Below are 19,396 nucleotides of genomic sequence, written 5' to 3' on the forward strand. Positions count from 1 at the left end.
ATCCACACTGTCCAATCACTTAACGTTTCAGACATCTTGCTTTCATCACCCCTCAACCTTCTAAATTCAAGGGAATACAAACCAAGTGTACACAAACTGGGCGGGATTCTCCACTCCGGCGCCGAAGTGGCCACGCCGTCGAGGTTCACGACGGCGCGAAACGGCCCCGGTCCCGACCGATTCAGGCCCTGACAATGGGCCAGGATTGGATTGGATTGGATTGGTTTATTGTCACATGTACCGAGGTACAGTGAAAAGTATTTTTCTGCGAGCAGCTCAACAAATCATTAAGTACATGAGAAGAAAAGGGAATAAAAGAAAATACATAATAGGGTAACACAACATATACAATGTAACTACAAAAGCACTGGCATCGGATGAAGCATACAGGGTGTAGTGTTAATGAAATCAGTCCATAAGAGGATCATTTAGGAGTCTGGTGAGTGGGGAAGAAGCTGTTTTTGAGTCTGTTCGTGCGTGTTCTCAGACTTCTGAATCTCCTGCCCGATGGAAGAAGTTGGAAGAGTGAGTAAGCCGGGTGGGAGGGATCTTTGATTATACTGCCCGCTTTCCCCAGGCAGCGGGAGGTGTAGATGGAGTCAATGGATGGGAGGCAGGTTTGTGTGATGGACTGGGCGGTGTTCACGACTCTCTGAAGTTTCTTGCGGTCCTGGGCCGAGCAGTTGCCATACCAGGCTGTGATGCAGCTAGATAGGATGCTTTCTATGGTGCATCTGTAAAAGTTGGTAAGAGTCAATGTGGACATGCCGAATTTCCTTAGTTTTCTGAGGAAGTATAGGCGCTGTTGTGCTTTCTTGGTGGTAGCGTCGACGTGGGTGGACTAGGACAGATTTTTGGAGATGTGCACCCCTAGGAATTTGAAACTGCTAACCATCTCTACCTCGGCCCGGTTGATGCTGACAGGGGTGCGTACAGTACTTTGCTTCCTGAAGTCAATTACCAGCTCCTTAGTTTTGCTGGCATTGAGCGAGAGATTGTTGTCGCTACACCACTCCACTAGGTTCTCCATCTCCCTCCTCGGGGCCGCGTCATCTACACGCGCCAGGCCTTGTCGCCCGCGTAAAAGTGGTGCCGCATAGATGACGCGGCCGGCGCCGCATAACGGGCGTCATCCGCGCATGCGCGGGTTGGCCGTCCTCTCTAAGTCTGCCCCGTAAGAAGATGTCTGACGGATCTTGCGGGGCCGCGGAAGGAAGGAGGTCCTCCTTCAGAGAGGACGGCCCGACAATCGTTGGGCACCGATCGCGGGCCACCCCACATCGGAGGTACCCCTCGGTGCAGGATCCCCCCTCGCCCCCTCGCAGGCCGCCCCCCCAGCGTTCACGCACCGCTCACGACTGCAGCAACCAGGTGTGGACGGCGCCGGGGGAACCCGCCGTTTTGGCCTGGCCGCTCGGCCCATCCGGGCCTCAGAATAGCGGGGGTGCCGGAGAATCGCCATTTTCGGTGTCTCTGGCAATTCTCCGGCCTGCGAAACTCGACCGGGCTGTTCCTGCCGCTTGGGAGAATCGCGGGAGGGCGTCGGACCGGCGTCCCAGAAAATTTTGGCGGCCCAGGCGATTCTCCCAACCGGCGCGGGAGTGGAGAATGGCGCCCACTGTCTTTGTAATTATTGGGGGGCTCAACCTGAAGGATTGGCAGAACAGATTTGAGGGGCTGAATGGCCTCTTCCTCCTGCTATGTTTTGGTCGGATATCACAACTAAATTTTGCTATTGTCTGGACTGACTGAGAAGTTCCATATTCAGGCACAATTTGATTTCCAATTAGGAGTGTGTTTTTTTAGCATCCATGCCTTCAGGTGCAATGGTCCAAACCTCTCTGCCTCTCTCTTTTCCTTTAACATTCTTCTTATAACCTTTCTCTGAGCAAATTCTTTGGTTATTTGTCCTAATATCACTTTGTGGTTCAGTATCAAATATTTGATTTGTTTGATAACGTCCCTATGAATTACCTGACGATGTTTTACTAAATTAAAGATGCCTTATAAATGCAAGTTGTTGATTAGCGGATCTGTAACCATTAACTGCAATGCCATGGATGGTCCAGAGATTACTGTTCATCCTTTGTCCCTGGCTTGTCTGCAGCCATTCACCCCTTAACTCGGACTCCAATCACTCCCTTGCTGCGGACTCAGGTTCAGCCTGTAGATAATCTTTGTGCCTGCATGAGCCCCAACTGAGTTCCTGACCTGGTTCATAGAATTTACAGTGCAGAAGGAGGCCATTCTGCACTGGCCTTTGCAAAGAGCACCCTGCCCAAGCCCACACCTCCACCCTCCCCGTAACCCCATCCAACCTTTTAGAAAACTAAGAGCAATTTATCATGGACAATCCACCTAATCTGCACATCTTTGGACTGTGGGAGGAAACCCACGCAGACACGGGGAGAACGCGTAGACTCCACACAGACAGAGACCCAAGCCAGGAATCGAACCTGGGACCGTGGAGCGGTGAAGCAACTGTGCTAACCACTATGCTACCGTGCTGCCCACTTACAGTAGCACTGTAGCATAGTACCATCACCAAGGCTACTTACTTCTACTGTCACCTGGTCCTACTGCCATCAAAACCCGCAATAGAGAGACTGGAAAAACTAGGATTGCTCTCCTTAAAGCACAGAAGGACATGGGGAGACTTAATAGAGTGGTTCAAAATTTATGAAGAGTTTAAAGAGTAACTATGGAGACTGTTTCCAGTGGCAGAAACCTCAGTAACCAGAGTACACAGATTAGTTAACAAAATGATCCAGAGGTGAGAAGTGTTCTTTTCAATGCAAGTTATGGTGATCTGAAACATTGCAGAAAAGGGTTGTGGAAGCAAAATGAATAACTTTCAAAAGGAAAAAGGAAGAATTTGCAAGGCTATGGGGAAACAGCTAATTGAATAGCTCTTTCAAAGGGCCAGCGAAGGCACAATTGGCGAAATAGAATGATTCAGCACAGAATGAGGCTATGATTCGATAGCAGTCTCATCATCTCGGATTCTCTATTTGCCTTCCACCTGCATCCCATCTCAGAGTCCCTCTCAGCTGTCTCCTCACTAACCTTCACTGGCTTTCCATTTCCCAGTACATGATTTCAATGCTTTGTGCTCATTTTTAGTGCTCCTACTATGACCTTCCCCACCTTACCTCTATACCACCCCAGGTGCTAGCTCACAGCTCTGCTCTCCCATTTTCAACGGTTGTCCCCCCCTCCATTTATCTCTGTGCAACACCATTGAACACTTTGCTATATCAAAGATGCTACTGAAATTGAAGTTGTTGCGCCAATTATAACATTTACTAGGGAGATAGAAAGAGAGTGAGACAAAACTTAGATGACAAGACACAAGTTCACAGAACCAGGGACAAATACTTTCAGCAATTTGAGAGCAGGGATCCAACACACAGGTAGAAAATCCCTCTTGAACACTCAAACAAGTGGCAGAGATCGACTGAGAGCAAAGACTGACATGACAAGCAAACCATTTCCCTGTACGTTACTTCAGTCAGAAGTGCTAAAGAGAGAAAACCCAGTGCAGGAGGAGCTTAGTTTTTTTTGAATAATCCAAGGTCTCATCAGTGCTACTGATGCATTGGCCATTTTGACCAAATCTCCATATACCCACCAGGTCAAACCAAACATTGCATGGGGCTTGAATATGCTGTCAAGGTGAGCCATAATAGAGTGCCTTTTGCAACCTCAAGACATTCAAATGTGTTTTACAGCCAGTGAAGTATGGTCAAAGCGCAGACATTGTTGTAATGTAGAAAACATGGTGTCCAATTTGAGCACAGCAAGATTTCACAAACAGCAATGCAATAATGCTCAGGTAATCTCATTTTGGTGATGTAGGTTGTTGCTACTCTTCCCAACTCAAACTCCTCCATTACTTCGATTACCTGTAAAACTCATCTCTCCAATCCACCTTTTGGACAAACCTGACAATCTCCCATTCCTTTCACATGGCCCATTTTCTTAGGGAGCTTTCTTTGTGCAAGGGTGTTTCATGAATTTTTGGTTTTTGCACTTGCTGTCCTGCAGTCTTTCCAACCATGGCCTGAAAACACATTCGCCATAACCACCAACTGCAACTTAATAAGCAAGCAGGTTTGTTTTTCACTCCAAGTCTTGCATAGTCCCTTCAATTCAGTGCAGTTGGATAGTTTACGCCCCCGAGAGGGCAAGACGGGGTTTTACATCAAAACTGAAAGATGTCTTTAAATTTATAAAAGTTCAGGGCGGCACAGTGGTTACCACTTCTGTCTCGCAGCACTGAGGTCCCAAGTTCAATCCCAGCCCCAGGTCACTGTCCGTGTGGAGTTTGCACATTCTCCCCGTGTCTGCGTGGGTCCCATCCCCACAACTCAAAGATGTTCAGTGTAGGTGGATTAGCCACGCTAAATTGCCCTTTAATTGGAAAAAATAAGAATTGGGTACTTTAATTTTTCTTAGAAATTATAAAAGGGCTTAATAGGGTAATTGTCACGGGGATGTTTCCACTTGTGGGAGAGGCATCAATGTGCAAATATAAATTAAATACAAAACAAAAATAGATAATTATACGAGGAGACATAATGATAAGACAGTCAGCCAGTCACAAATAAATTCAGTACGGATTCAGGAGAAAGTTGTTTTACCTAGACAGGGATGGAAATGTGAATTTTTTTTTCCAATTAAGGGGCAATTTAGCATTGCCAATTCACCTATCCTGCACATCTTTGGCTTGTGGGGGCGAAACCCACGCAAACACAGGGAGAACGTGTGAACTCCACGCGGACAATGACCAAGAGCCGGGATCGAACCTGGGACCTCGGCGCCGTGAGGTAGCAGTGCTAACCACTACGCCACCGCGCTGCCCTCAATGAAATGTGAATCATATTACCACAGGAGTGGTTGAGGCCAATACAACAGATGCATTTAAAAGGAAGCTAGATACATACGAGAGAAAGGAAAAATTATATGCTGATGGAGTGAGGTGAAAAGTGATGGGACAAAGTTTCGGTGCAGTACAATTGCTAATTGGAGGGCTACATAGAAGCACAGGAATCTGCAAACCCCTAGACCAAGGATTCAGAATATCATCTCCACACTACTTCAATATGAATAAGTTGCTACTGCTTCCTTTGTATCGTCATGACTGAAATTTTTAAAGTTATTAATCGGAGGGACGTTCTGTTCCACGGCAAGGTCAGCAGCACACATCTTGTTTTATATTCCTTATCGCCAAAATACAATACAATTTGTGAAATTGTTGTCTTCTGATGTGCTGCCTGATTTTTATTACAAAACAGGCATTAGATGAGCAGAAGTGGTTTAAATCTGGTCTTGCAAACACAATGTAAATGCTGCCACAGTCCTAGAGGACTATAGGCTGCATTTCCCTTTGAGAGCTGACTAATGGTGATTTAACCCGAGGGTCACTACACCTCAGATAAGAGGCAAGGTTGAGAAGATGGGGCCTTCATGAATACAGTCAGCTGATATGGAAATTGAACCCACGCTATTGCCGTTGTTCTGCATCACAAGCTAGCCGTCCAGCCAAGTGAGCTAACCAACCCCTTTTGCAAACCACTATCTGGTCTGAATTATAACCTGGAGAAAACCCAAAGAAGATCTCAGCTAACAAAGAAACAGATTTATTTTGCCTGTGGATAGCATATATTTGTGGAGCTTCCAACTACATAGCCACGATATCAAGGCTACCTACTAACCTCTATAATATTGCCCAACTCTACCACTACCTCAACTGACCTGTTGCCAAAATCCTCACCCAAGCATTTGTTACCTCCAACATTAATTATTCCAACACATTCCTGGCAGGTCTTCCATTTTCCACCCTCCATCGACTGTACTGCTTGTGTCCAAACTTGCATCAAGTTCAATTCACCCATCAACGCCAGTGCTCACTGAAAACATTGCCTCCTGGCTCACCAACACCTCAATTTTAAAATTCTTCTGTTTTCAAACCCCTTCATGGTCTTGTCCCTCCCTATCTCTGCAATCTCCTCCAGCCCCAACAATTCTCTAAAATCTCTGCACTCTACTATCCTGGCCTCTTGAGCATCTCAGATTATTATCGCTCCCCTGTTGGAACCCTGCCTTTGATTGGAATTCCACCTCTAGACTGAAAAAGGTTATGCTGACAGAGTGAAGTAGAGAGGAGGCTAGTGAAGAGCATAACAGCAGCACAGCAGACTTGTTGGGCCAAATAATCTGTTTCGGTATTACAATTATAAATGTAAAATTGCTCGTATATTGTATTCCAAAGTGTTATTTGTTGAAAATAATCTAATTTGCGTTTGAATTAATTTTTAAAAAATATATATATTTATTAAGATTTTTTGACAACACAATTTTTTCCCCTTACAAACAATAACCCCCCCCCCCCCCCAATCGCACTGAGCAAGATATATACATGGCAAAATGGTATCTTTACATAGCTTTATACACTGGCTCTCGCCCGCACGTGCCAGCTTCCACCACCCTTCATGTTATCTCCCGCTCATCCATCCCCTCAAACAGTCTCTCATTCCCCCACCCCCTCCACCCCCCCAGGGTTGCTGCTGCTGCTGACTGGCCTTCCTCTAACGCTCCGCGCGGTAGTCTAGGAACGGTTGCCACCGCCTGTAGAACCCTTGCGCAGACCCTCGCAAGGCAAACTTAATCCTCTCCAATTTAATAAACCCGGCCATGTCGTTTATCCAGGCCTCCAGGCTAGGGGGCTTCGCCTCCTTCCACAATAACAAGATCCTTCGCCGGGCTACTAGGGACGCAAAGGCCAGAATTCCGGCCTCTTTCGCCTCCTGCACTCCCGGCTCATCCACTACTCCGAATATTGCTAGCCCCCAGCTTGGCTTGACCCGGACTTTCACCACCTGAGATATTGCTCCCGCTACTCCGCTCCAGAACCCCTCCAGTGCCGGGCATGACCAAAACATGCGGACATGGTTCGCCGGACTCCCTGAACACCTACCACATCTGTCCTCTCCCCGAAAGAACCTACTCAACCTCACCCCCGTCAAGTGCGCCCTGTGAACCACCTTAAATTGTATCAGGCTGAGCCTGGCACATGAGAAGGAGGAATTAACCCTACCTAGGGCATCAGCCCACAAACCTTCCCCGATCTCCTCCCCCAGTTCCTCCTCCCATTTACCCTTCAACTCTTCTGCTAGCGCTTCCCCCTCTTCTTTCATCTCTTGGTGTATTGCCGAAACCTTGCCCTCCCCGACCCATACACCCAAGATCACCCTGTCTTGAATTTCTTGTGCTGTGAGCAACGGGAATTCCCTGACCTGTCGCCTCACAAAAGCCCTCACCTGCATATATCTAAATGCATTTCCCAGGGGTAGCTCAAACCTCTCCTCCAGTGCCCCTAGGCTCGCAAATGTCCCGTCAATGAACAGGTTCCCCCATTCTGCTAATCCCCGCCCGTAGCCAGCCCTGGAAACCCCCGTCCATCTTCCCCGGGACAAACCGGTGGTTACCCCTGATCGGGGACCACACCGAGGCTCCCACTGCACCCCTGTGCCGTCTCCACTGTCCCCAGATCCTTAACGTTGCTGCCACCACCGGGCTCGTGGTATACTTTGATGGCGAGAACGGCAGCGGTGCCGTCACCAACACCCCCAAGCTCGTTCCTTTACAGGACGCCATCTCCATCCTCTTCCATGCCGCCCCCTCTCCCTCCATACACAAATCCCATAATACTCCTACCTACTCTCTTAAAAAAGCCCTTGGTGATCACGATGGGAAGGCACTGAAACACAAACAAAAACCTCGGAAGGACCACCATTTTGACCGACTGCACTCTACCCGCCAACGAAAGCGGCAACATGTCCCATCTTTTGAAGTCCGCCTCCATTTGGTCCACCAACCTCTTCAGATTCAATTTGTGTAGGGCCCCCCAACTCCTAGCTATCTGGATCCCCAGATACCGAAAACTCCCCGTCGCCCTATTCAGCGGTAGGTCCCCTATCCCTCTTTCTTGGTCCCCTGCCTGTAATACAAAAAGCTCACTCTTCCCTACATTGAGCTTATAGCCCGAGAACTCCCTTAGAGTCTGCATGACCTCCACCATCCCCTCCATTGGGTCCGCCACGTACAACAGCAGATCATCCGCGTATAGCGACACCCTGTGCTCTTCTCCCCCGCGGACCACCCCCCTCCATTTATTAGACTCCCTCAGTGCTATGGCCAAGGGTTCAATCGCCAATGCAAACAACAGGGGTGACAAGGGGCACCCCTGCCTCGTTCCTCGGTACAGCCGAAAGTACTACGACCTCCGCCGGTTCGTCACTGCACTCGCCACCGGGGCTCTGTAAAGGAGCTTAACCCAGCGAATAAACCCTCCCCCGAACCCAAACCTACGCAACACCTCCCAGAGGTACTCCCACTCTACTCGGTCAAAGGCCTTTTCCGCGTCCATAGCTGCCACTATCTCCGCCTCTCCCTCCTCCGACGTCATCATTATCACGTTTAAGAGCCGCCGCACGTTAGTGTTTAATTGCCTGCCCTTTACGAATCCCGTCTGGTCCTCATGTATCACCCCCGGTACACAGTCCACAATCCTCGTGGCCAGCATTTTTGCCAATAACTTAGCGTCCACATTGAGGAGCAAAATCGGCCTGTACGATCCACATTGCAGTGGGTCCTTGTCTCGCTTCAGAATCAAGGAAAGTCCCCGCCTCTCTTGCCTCGTTAAAGGTCCTCACTAGTAGCGGGGCCAATAGGTCCACATACTTTCTATAGAACTCCACCGGGAACCCGTCCGGCCCCGGGGTCTTCCCCGCCTGCATACTCCCCAGACCTTTACTCAGCTCCTCCAACCCGATTGGTGCCCCCAAACCAGCCGCCTCTTGCTCCTCCACCCTCGGGAACCACAGTTGGTCTAGGAATCGTCTCATCCCCTCTTCCCCCCCTGGGGGCTGGGATCTGTACAGCTCTTCATAGAAGGTCTTGAATACCTTGTTTATTTTCGTTGCACTCCGAACCGTGGCTCCCCCTCCATCTTTGATTCCCCCTATTTCCCTCGCTGCCGTCCTCTTGCGGAGCTGGTGTGCCAGCATCCGACTGGCCTTTTCCCCGTACTCGTAGGTCGCCCCCTGCGCGTTCCTCCACTGTGCCTCCGCCTTCCCCGTGGTCAACAGGTCAAACTCCGTCTGGAGCCGTCGCCTTTCCCCAAGTAATCTCTCCTCCGGGGCCTCTGCGTATCTCCTGTCCACTCGCAAAATCTCCCCCACTAACCTCTCCCTTTCCATGCCCTCTGTCTTCTCCCTATGAGCCCTGATGGAGATTAGCTCTCCCCTGATCACCGCCTTCAACGCCTCCCATACCACCCTCACTCGCACCTCCCCGTTGTTGTTGGCCTCAAGTACCTTTCGATACACCCCCTCACCTTCCCACACACCACCTCATCTGCCAACAGTCTCACGTCCAGCCGCCACAGTGGGCGTTGGTCCCTCTCCTCTCCCAGCCCCATTTCCACCCAGTGTGGGGCATGGTCCGAAACGGCTATGGCCGAAAATTCCGTCCCCTCCACCCTCGGGATGAGCGCCCTGCCCAGAACAAAGAAATCTATCCGGGAGTAGGCCTTGTGCACGTGGGAAAAGAAAGAAAATTCCCTGGCCTGCGGTCTTTCAAACCTCCATGGGTCCACTCCCCCCATTTGATCCATAAACCCCCTGAGCACCTTGGCCGCCGCCGGCCTCTTTCCCGTCCTTGATCTGGAGCGGTCCAGTGCTGGATCCAGCACTGTATTAAAGTCCCCTCCCATTATCAGTCCTCCTACCTCCAGGTCCGGAATGCGCCCCAACATGCGCTTCATGAATCCAGCATCATCCCAGTTCGGGGCGTATAAATTTACCAACACCACCCACGTCCCTTGCAACCTACCACTCACCATCACATATCTCCCTCCATTATCCACTACGACAGTCTTGGCCTCAAATGACACATGCTTTCCCACCAGAATTGCCACCCCTCTATTTTTCACGTCCAGTCCCGAGTGAAATACCTGTCCTACTCATCCCCTTCTTAACCTAACCTGGTCCGCCACCTTCAGGTGTGTCTCTTGGAGCATAGCCACGTCTGCCTTCAGTCCCTTCAAGTGCGCGAAAACTCGAGCCCTCTTCACCGGCCCATCCCCGCCGGCTAGCCATCTCCTTTTCTGGGCCAGACCCGTGTCCGCATCTCCCTCACCCTCCGGTCCCCCAGCCGTCCCGACCACCTCTTCTGTGTCCCATTCCCTTTCGGCCAGTGCAGCAGCAACCCCCCCCCCCCCCCCCCCCCCCCCCCCGCTAGACCCAGTCTAGCTTTTTTGCTCCCCCCATATCACTCCCGTAAGTCAGCTGACACCTGCTGACCCCGGCTTCCCCCGCCATCCCTTTGACCCCCCCGTGTGGGAGTCTCCCCATCAATATACGTTCCTTCGTTCCCCTTCCCGCCTTTCTTCCCGCGCACGGGAAAAGAACCCCGCGCTGTCCAAAGCCTGCCCCGCCCCCTCTGGCACAGCTCCTGTTGCGGCCTTGTCTCTCTCCCCCAGCCCATAGAACATTCCCTGCGCGTGATTGACCCCCTATATACAACAACCATCGTACTTTAACCCTCAAACACCCCCAACCCATACAAATCCTCAATTAGAGTCCAACTTTTCAGTTAGTATAAAGGTCCACGCCTCTTCGGGCGTTTCGAAGTAGTGGTGTTGGCCATTATGTGTAACCCACAGTCGCGCTGGCTGCAACATTCCAAATTTCACTCCTTTCCGATGCAGCACCGCTTAGACCCGGTTGAAACCCGCTCTCCGCTTAGCGATCTCCGTGCTCCAGTCCGGGTATATTCTGATCTCTGCGTTGTCCCACTTGCTGCTCCGCTCCTTCTTGGCCCATTTCAGGACCCTCTCTCTGTCCGTAAACCGGTTAAATCTCACCACCATCGCCCTTGGCGGCTCATTTGCCTTGGGCTTCCTCGCCAGCACTCGGTGCGCCCCTTCCAGCTCCAGCAACCCCAGGGGGGCATCCGCGCCCATCAGCGCCCCGATCATTGTGCCGCGGCGTCAGCCCCCTCCACTCCTTCTGGGAGACCCAGGATCCTCAGATTATTCCTCCTCGACCTGTTTTCCCGCCCACGTCTTCTGTAGCGCCTCGTGCCACTCCACTCTCACCGCCAGGCCCAAGAGCTCCTCGTCCTCATTCTCACTCACTTTGTCCTGGATCTTCACCTCGTGGGCTTTCTGGGTTGCCCCCAGTCCTTCAATTATTGCCAACATATGCACCACCATCTCCTTACGCAGCTCCTCGAAGCAGCGCTTGATGAATTCCTGCATCTCCTCTTTGTCCCCGGCCGCCGCCATTTTGCTCGTTTTCCCTCTCTTCTCCCGCTGCTCCAATGCCACTTTTTTGGCCGTTTCGCTGCGGGTCCGGTCCATACAAGTTAGTAGGGGACCTCTCTCCTCTCTTCCCCACGGGTTGGCTGTGAAAAACGTTCCGTTGGGGCTCTTCTATCGAGCCGAAAGTCCGTTTTCGCATGAGCTGCCGAATCGTGCGGCTTAGCTCCGCATAGCCGCAACCGGAAGTCCCGCATTTGAATTAATTAATAGTAACTGTTTTCACAGTTTCCCTAGGGAGCCTATTTAATAGGTTGACCATTTGCGTACTGAAATATCGTCTCCACACATCAGTTTTTAATTTTTCCCATCAATCATTGGTTATAAACTGTGCTCCTGATGTCCTGGATGAACTTATCACGGTCGATATAATCTGATCACACAGCCTCTCCAATCTGGAAGAACCAGGGAAGCAAATGCATGGCAACACTGCCATCTACAAGTTTCCCTCCAAGTCATTTACCATCTGACTTGGAAACATGTTGGTGTTCCTTCACTGTCAGAGTCAAGATCCTGGAACTCCCTTCCTAACAGCATAGTGAGTGTACCTATACAACACGGACTGCAGCAGTTCCAAGGCGGCGGCTCAATCCACCTTCGCAATGGAATTGGGGATGGACGATAAGTGTTACTGACAAAACCAGCATTTATGTTCAGAGAAAATTTGTTATTAAAAAGCAGCCTGTTGTTATTCAGCTTACCCATAAACCTGCCAGTTTTATCCTGATTGTGTTAGGGGTCAGAAGAGGTGGTGGTGAGGGAGCAAGGCGGGAGTGAGAGGGGAGTGGAAATGGAAAAAAACCCAGCAATATTTTACACATACATATGTATATTAAACAAATAAAGTAGCAGCATGAAACTGAGGAGAAGTGTCCATGCAGATCATGATATAAGAGGCGGCAGGCAAATTAGGGAATTTGAGACTATACCATTTTTCAGTTAAGGACACAAGTCCAGAGCTTGTTTCTGAAAGAATTATGAGCCACAATGAAGACCAGCGTTCCTTTAAGATGCAGTATATTCAGAAAGTACAGTGCATGTGGTCCAACAGCTGCTGCGAAGGCGGAGAGGAGCCGTTTATTTCTCACGCTCTCTACTCTGGAAGGAAATCTAGTCTTCTGTCTCCTGTTGCAAGGACTGACATAGCACTCATACAAGGCCAGCTATCCTGAAGTGCAGCAGCAGTGATAGCACACCAATCAAAACAAAATCCCATGATGATAACTAAATTCTCTGTGGGATCAGATAATATCGACCATGATAAGTTCGTCCAGGACATCAGGAGCACAGTTTATAACCAATGCTTGATGGGAAAAATTAAAAACTGATGTGTGGAGACGATATTTCAGTACGCAAATGGTCAACCTATTAAATAGGCTCCCTAGGGAAACTGTGAAAATAGTTCCTATTAATTAATTCAAATGCAAATTAGATTCTGTTCAACAAATAACACTTTGGAATACAATATACGAGCAATTTTACATTTATAACTGTAACACCAAAACAGACTATTTTACATGCTGTTTTACACTGAAATGATCCTCACTGCTCATCAGTTACTCACACTCAGACTCATTAAGGTAAAAACTAAATAAAACATTGTGGGTTTAAGTTTAATTCCAGAGTCATAAACCAGGCTAACATCATTACACTGCCGGAGGTGGGTCTATACGGAGGGAGGAGGGCTGTACTGATGGAAGTGCTGTCTTTCAGGTACTTGTAATATAATTACAGATGAAGAAGGTAATTCAGCCATCACGATTCGTCCATTCATCAAGATTCTAAACTTGCTGCCCCCCCCCCCCCCCCCCACCCCCATTGCTTCACCCTGTTGATTCTTAAATGATTGTTATTGCCTCCATTCCTCCGTCTGGGAGTCTACACCACTTGTTGATCACTGTCTGTTTATGAAGAACTTATCATCAGTCCTAAATCTGTCTTTTAATAGTTTGGGGCCATGACCACTTTCCATATAAAATTAGGCTCATGAGATTTTGGGGTAATATACTAACATGAATGGAGGATTGGTTGATGAACAGAAAACAGACAGCAGGAATAAATGGGACACCTCCAGGTTAGCAAGTTGTAATTAACAGGTACCATGAGAATCAACACATGTACCTCAGTTATCAGGAGGTCACAAAGAGGCTGCAGGGTGATATGGACTGGCTGAATGAGTGGGCAAGAACATGGTAGATGGAATACAATGTGCTGAAGTGCAAAGTGTTCACTTGTAGGAAAACTAAAAACACAGAAACATTTTCGACTTGTGATGAACGGTTACTGCCTTGTCATCATGTAAGGTGATGTCCCCTTTAAGACCGGGCTTGGAACGCTGGGGACTCCCTCTGCCTCTGGCTCCGCCCATCTGTGAGCCATATATAAGGGGCTGCCTTGTGGGCTGTGCAGCAGTTAGCACATGTCTCGGCTCCAGCATAGTTCTTAGTCTATTAAAGCCTTCTTTACCGTTTACACTCTAAGCGTCGTTATTGAGGGTACCTCACGACTGTTCAGAGATTGGGAAGTGTTTGCATTCAGAGGGACTTGGATGACCGTGTACATGAATCACAAAATAAACATGCAGGCCCAGCAAGCAAATAGGAAGGCAAATGGTATGTTAGCTTTTGTTACAAAGGGATTAGAATATATGAGTAATGAAGTCTTACTACAATTGGTGAGCAGTGGAGAACTCTGTGTAGTTTTGGCCTCCTTACCGAAAGGAGGCATTCTTGTGCTAAAAGGCGTGCAATGGATTGTCTTTTGAGGAAAGATAATTCAACCTATATTTCCCGAGGTTGGATGAATACGGGATGGTCAGGCTGAGACATAAAACTCTGTTTTGTAGGGCACATGTTGAGAGAATCCATATCGCCTGGTTGAAGAACCTGGTACAAGGTGTCAAAATCTCAGAATAAGGCCATAGGTAAATTTCTTCACCAAAAATGGTTATGAATCTTTTGAATTCTGTACTCAAGAAGGCTATGGCTGCTCAGTCATTGAGTTTATTCAAGATATAGCTCAAAAGATTTCGGAGTACTGAGGGAATTAAGGGATGTGTAGTAAGCGTGGAAAGGTGAAACCGAAGTAGATTAGCCATGATCTTTTGAATGGCAGAACAAGTTCCAAAGGGGAAACTGCCTATTCCTGCTCCTATTTCTTATGTCCTACTGTTGCAGCTTAGAGGTGGTGCAGAGGTGATTTACCAAAATGGAACCAGAAACTCATGATTTCAGTTACATGGAGAGACTGGAAATGGTGGGATTATTCTCTTTAAATAAGGACTCAGCAGTTTTGGCCCTCTATCGAAAGGAGGACATACCTGTACCAAAGGGCGTGCAATAGATTGTCCTACAAGGAAAGATAATTTAACCTATATTCCCGGAGGTTTGGGCGATTACGGATGGTCTAACTGAAACCTATAAACAATAGATATATTCAAACCTATGAAGGGTTTTCAGAGTAAATAAGGAAAAGTAACCAGAGAACACAGATTTATAATAATAATAATCTTTATTAGTGTCACAAGTAGGTTTACATGAACACTGCAATGAAGTTACTGTGAAAATCTCCTAGTTGCCACCCTACGGCGCCTGTTTGGGTACACGGAGGGAGAATTCAGAATGTCCAATTCACCTACCAAGCACATCTTTCGGGGCTTGTGGGAGGAAACAGAACACCCGGAGGAAACCCATGCAGACATGCGGAGAACGTGCAGACTTCACACAGACAGTGACCCAAATCGGGAATTGAACCCCGATCCCTGGTGCTGTGAAGCAACAGTGCTAACCACTATGCTACCATGCTGCCTATTGACCCAAAACAGAGGGAAAATATTTTCAAACAATGAGTTCTGATAATCTGGAAGGACAATAGATACAGATACAAGACTAACTTTTAAAAGGGAATTAGTTAAATACATGAAAAAAATATTGCAGGGGGTTGGGGAAAAGAGTAGGGGAATGGAACTAATGTGATATCTCTTCCGGAGAACCAGCACAGGAGCGATGGGGCAAACAGCCTCCTTCGATGCTACTTGATTCAATAATGATTTAGTTTAAGGCTGGTTTCCAGATTTAGTATTTTATCCTTCTATAGATCACCTCATCAAGTATCTCCTTCCCAAGCTGGCAGACCACCATTTTTCTAGTCTTACCACATAACTTGAACTCTTGGGATTAGCTTGTAACCTTGAAAGCTCCCTCAGCTGACAAGAACTCTGCTTTAATAAATGTTGTACTGTATAATGCTGTCAATAGCTTATTCTGGCTGATCATGCAAAACAAATGATTAAGACTCTAATCTGTTGTGCTGCAATGAGTAACTGAACCTGTGCAGTAAGGGGCAGCTATTATAACAAGAATTTTTATTATTATAATAATCTTTATTGTCACAAGTAGGCTACATTAACACCACAATGAAGTTACTGTGACAAGCCCCTAGTCGCCACATTCTGGCGCCTGTTCGGATACACAGAGGGAGAATTCAGAATGCCCAAATTACCTAACAGCACGTCTTTCGGGACTTGTGGCAGGGAACCGGAGCACCCGGAGGAAACCCACGCAGAGGGAGAACGCATAAACAGTGACCCAAGCCAGGAATCGAACCTAGGACCCTGTCGCTGTGAAGCCATAGTGCTAACCACTATGCTACCGTGCTGCCCTACACAGGGAAATGGGAACATTCGTGTTTCTAACAGAGCAACTTAGCAAGTGTGCACGTGCACATTGTGCAGGACAGCATTACCAGTTTAGTACCATTCAGTGGTACTCAATATTGAGGGAAGAAACAGGTTAAACTCCCATTCTTAAGAAAGGAGAAGACTAAGAGGAGAGCTGATAGAGGTGTTTAAATCTATGAATGTGTTTGATACAGTGAATGTGGAGAAAGTAATTCCACATCTGGGTATATTCAGAATAAGGGGCAGAAATGAGTGTCAGCTGTGGTCCAGCTGGTCACACTCTCACCTGCAAGTCAAACAGTTGTGGCTTCAAGTACCACCCTAAACTTGAGCAGAAGGCTGGACTCCAATGCAGTACTGAGGGAGTGCTGTACTGTCAGAGTTGCCTTCTTTTTGATGAAACATTAAACCAAGGACCTATCTGCTCTCTCAAGTGAACATGAAAGATTCCATTGCACTATATCAAAGGCCACTAAGTGTCCTGGCCGATATGCATCCCTCAATCAACATCACAATAAACAAATAAATAATAATAATGATTAAAATAAATAAAATAGATGGTCATCAGTGTGCTTGTGGGAGCTTGTTGGTTACAAATTGGCTGCTGCATTTCCTACATTATGACATTTCAAACGTACCCTGTTGGCTGTAAAGTACTTTGGAACAGCCAGTGCTTGTGAAGAGCATTATATAAATACAAGCCTTTCTTTTTCCAATATAAAATAGTCACCATCAGATCAAATGAAGAATTGAGGAGGAATTTCTTTAAAAAGTGGTCTGAATATGAAACTTGACGCCACATAAATCAGAACTCATTAAGGCATTTTGTGGACGTTTGATGTATAAGGTAGGCACAGAGGTTAGCACTGCTGCCTCACAGCACCAGGGACCGGGTTTCGATTCCGGCCTTGGGTGACTGTGTGGAGCTTTCATGTTCTTCCCGTGCTTGTGTGGATTTCCTCCAAGTGCCCCATTTTGGCAATGCTAAAATTGCCCCTTAGTGTCTTAGATTTTCGGCGGGAGCAGTGTCCAGGGGCCTGTCGGGAAGATAAGTGTAACTTTAAAAACTTACCTTGCAGGAGAAGCAGCCTTCAGATTTTCAGCGGGAGCAGTGTCCAGGGGCCTGTCGGGAAGATAAGTGTAACTTTAAAAACTTATCTTTACAGCTGCAGGAAGTTGGCCGTGGGGATTTCTGGGAAGTTTTGTTAGTACCTGTATATAAGTTGGGCGGTTGCTAAACCCGAGACACTACATTTGTAGTGTCACCCACCCTTCCACCTCCTCTCACCTAAGGGGTTGAGTGAATATCAGGTAAGCTTTCTTTCTTTTTCTTGTTTTATATAGAGGGGATAGCAGAGAAGGCAGTACAATGTTCCTTCTGCAGAATGTTTGAGGTGAGGGACGCCGCCTGTGTCCCTGCTGATTTCATCTGTGGGAAGTGCACCCATCTCCAGCTCCTCAGAAACCGTGTTAGGGAACTGGAGCTGGAGCTGGATGAACTTCGGATCATTCGGGAGGCAGAGGTGGTCATAGATAGAAGCTACAGGGATGTAGTAACTCCGAAGAATAAAGATAGATGGGTGACAGTGAGAGGGTCTGGGAGGAAGCAGTCAGTACAGGGATCCCCTATGGTCGTTCCCCTTAGTAACAAGTATACCGCTTTGGATATTGTTTGGGGGGGGGGGGGGGGGAGGGGAGGGGGGGACGACTTACCAGGGGTAAGCCATGGGGTTACAGGTCTCTGGCACAGAGTCTGTCCCTGTTGTTCTGAAGGGAAGGGGGAAAAGTAGAGCATTAGTCATTGGAGTAGATAGGAGATTCTGTGGGAACGAGAGAGACTCGCGGTTGGTGTGTTGTCTTCCAGGTGCCAGGGTCCGCGATGTCTCGGATCATGTTTTCGGGATACATATGGGGGAGGGGGAGCAGCCCCAAGTCGTGGTCCACATAGGTACCAACGACATAGGTAGGAAAGGGGATAGGGATGTCAGGCAGGAATTCAGGGAGCTAGGATGGAAACTTAGATCTAGAACAAACAGAGTTATTATCTCTGGATTGTTACCCATGCCACGTGCTGGCGAGACGTATGGAGAGAGAGCAGTTGAACACGTGGCTACAGGGGTGGTGCAGGAGGGAGGGTTTCAGATTCCTGGATAATTGGGGCTCATTCTGGGGTGGGTGGGAATTCTACAAACGGGATGGTCTACACCTGGACCAGAGGGGTACCAATATCCTGGGGGGGGAAATTTGCTAATGCTCTTCAGGAGGGTTTAAATTAGTTCAGTAGGGGATTGGGAACCTGAATTGTAGCTCCAGTCTCCAGGAGGTTGAGAGTAGTGAGGTCATGAGTAAGGTTTCAAAGTTGCAGGAGTGTACCGGCAGGCAGGAAGGTGGCTTAAAGTGTGTCTACTTCAATGCCAGGAGCATCTAGAATAAGGTGGGTGAACTTGCGGCATGGGTTGGTACCTGGGACTTCGATGTTGTGGCCATTTCGGAGACATGGATAGAGCAGGGACAGGAATGGTTGTTGCAGGTGCCGGGCTTTAGATATTTCAGTAAGCTCAGGGAAGGTGGTAAAAGAGGGGGAGGGGTGGCATTGTTAGTCAAGGACAGTATTACAGTGGCGGAAAGGACATTTGATGAGGACTCGTCTACTGAGGCAGCATGGGCTGAGGTTAGAAACAGGAAAGGAGAGGTCACCCTGTTAGGGGTTTTCTATAGACCTCTGAAAAGTTCCAGAGATGTAGAGGAAAGGATTGCAAAGATGATTCTGGATAGGAGCGAAAGTAACAGGGTAGTTGTTATGGGGGACTTTAATTTTCCAAATATTGACTGGAAACGCTATAGTTCGTGTACTTTAGATGGGTCCGTTTTTGTCCAATGTGTGCAGGAGGGTTCCCTGACACAGTATGTAGATAGGCCAACGAGAGGAGAAGCCATATTGGATTTGGTACTGGGTAATTAACCAGGACAGGTGTTAGATTTGGAGGTAGGTGAGCACTTTGGTGATAGTGACCACAATTAGGTTACGTTTACTTTAGTGATGGAAAGGGATAGGTATATACCGCAGGGCAAGAGTTATATCTGGGGAAAAGGCAATTATGATGCGATGAGGCAAGACCTAGGATGCATCGGATGGAGAGGAAAACTGCAGGGGATGGGCACAATGGAAATGTGGAGATTGTTCAAGGAACAGCTACTGCGTGTCCTTGATAAGTATGTACCTGTCAGGCAGGGAGGATGTGGTCGAGCGAGGGAACCGTGGCTTACTAAAGCAGTTGAAACACTTGTCAAGAGGAAGAAGGAGGCTTATGTAAAGATGAGACGTGAAGGTT

General features: G+C 48.1%; 1 protein-coding gene across 2 annotated transcripts in view; it reads right to left on the minus strand.

Moving 5' to 3' along the window:
• extl3 (exostosin-like glycosyltransferase 3) overlaps positions 1-19,396 on the minus strand; it is a 142,897-nt gene that overhangs the window by 60,459 nt on the left and 63,042 nt on the right. Inside the window, exon 2 of one of the 2 annotated variants that reach the window (XM_072498542.1) lies at positions 17,137-17,187. The exons of the other annotated variant lie outside the window; for it this stretch is intronic. The gene's annotated coding sequence lies outside the window, so the exon portion shown is untranslated. The remainder of the gene's footprint in view (positions 1-17,136; positions 17,188-19,396) is intronic. 2 annotated transcript variants of the gene reach the window in all.

This window comes from Scyliorhinus torazame, chromosome 4 (genome assembly GCF_047496885.1).
Source record: "Scyliorhinus torazame isolate Kashiwa2021f chromosome 4, sScyTor2.1, whole genome shotgun sequence".
Taxonomy (NCBI): Eukaryota; Metazoa; Chordata; class Chondrichthyes; order Carcharhiniformes; family Scyliorhinidae; genus Scyliorhinus; species Scyliorhinus torazame.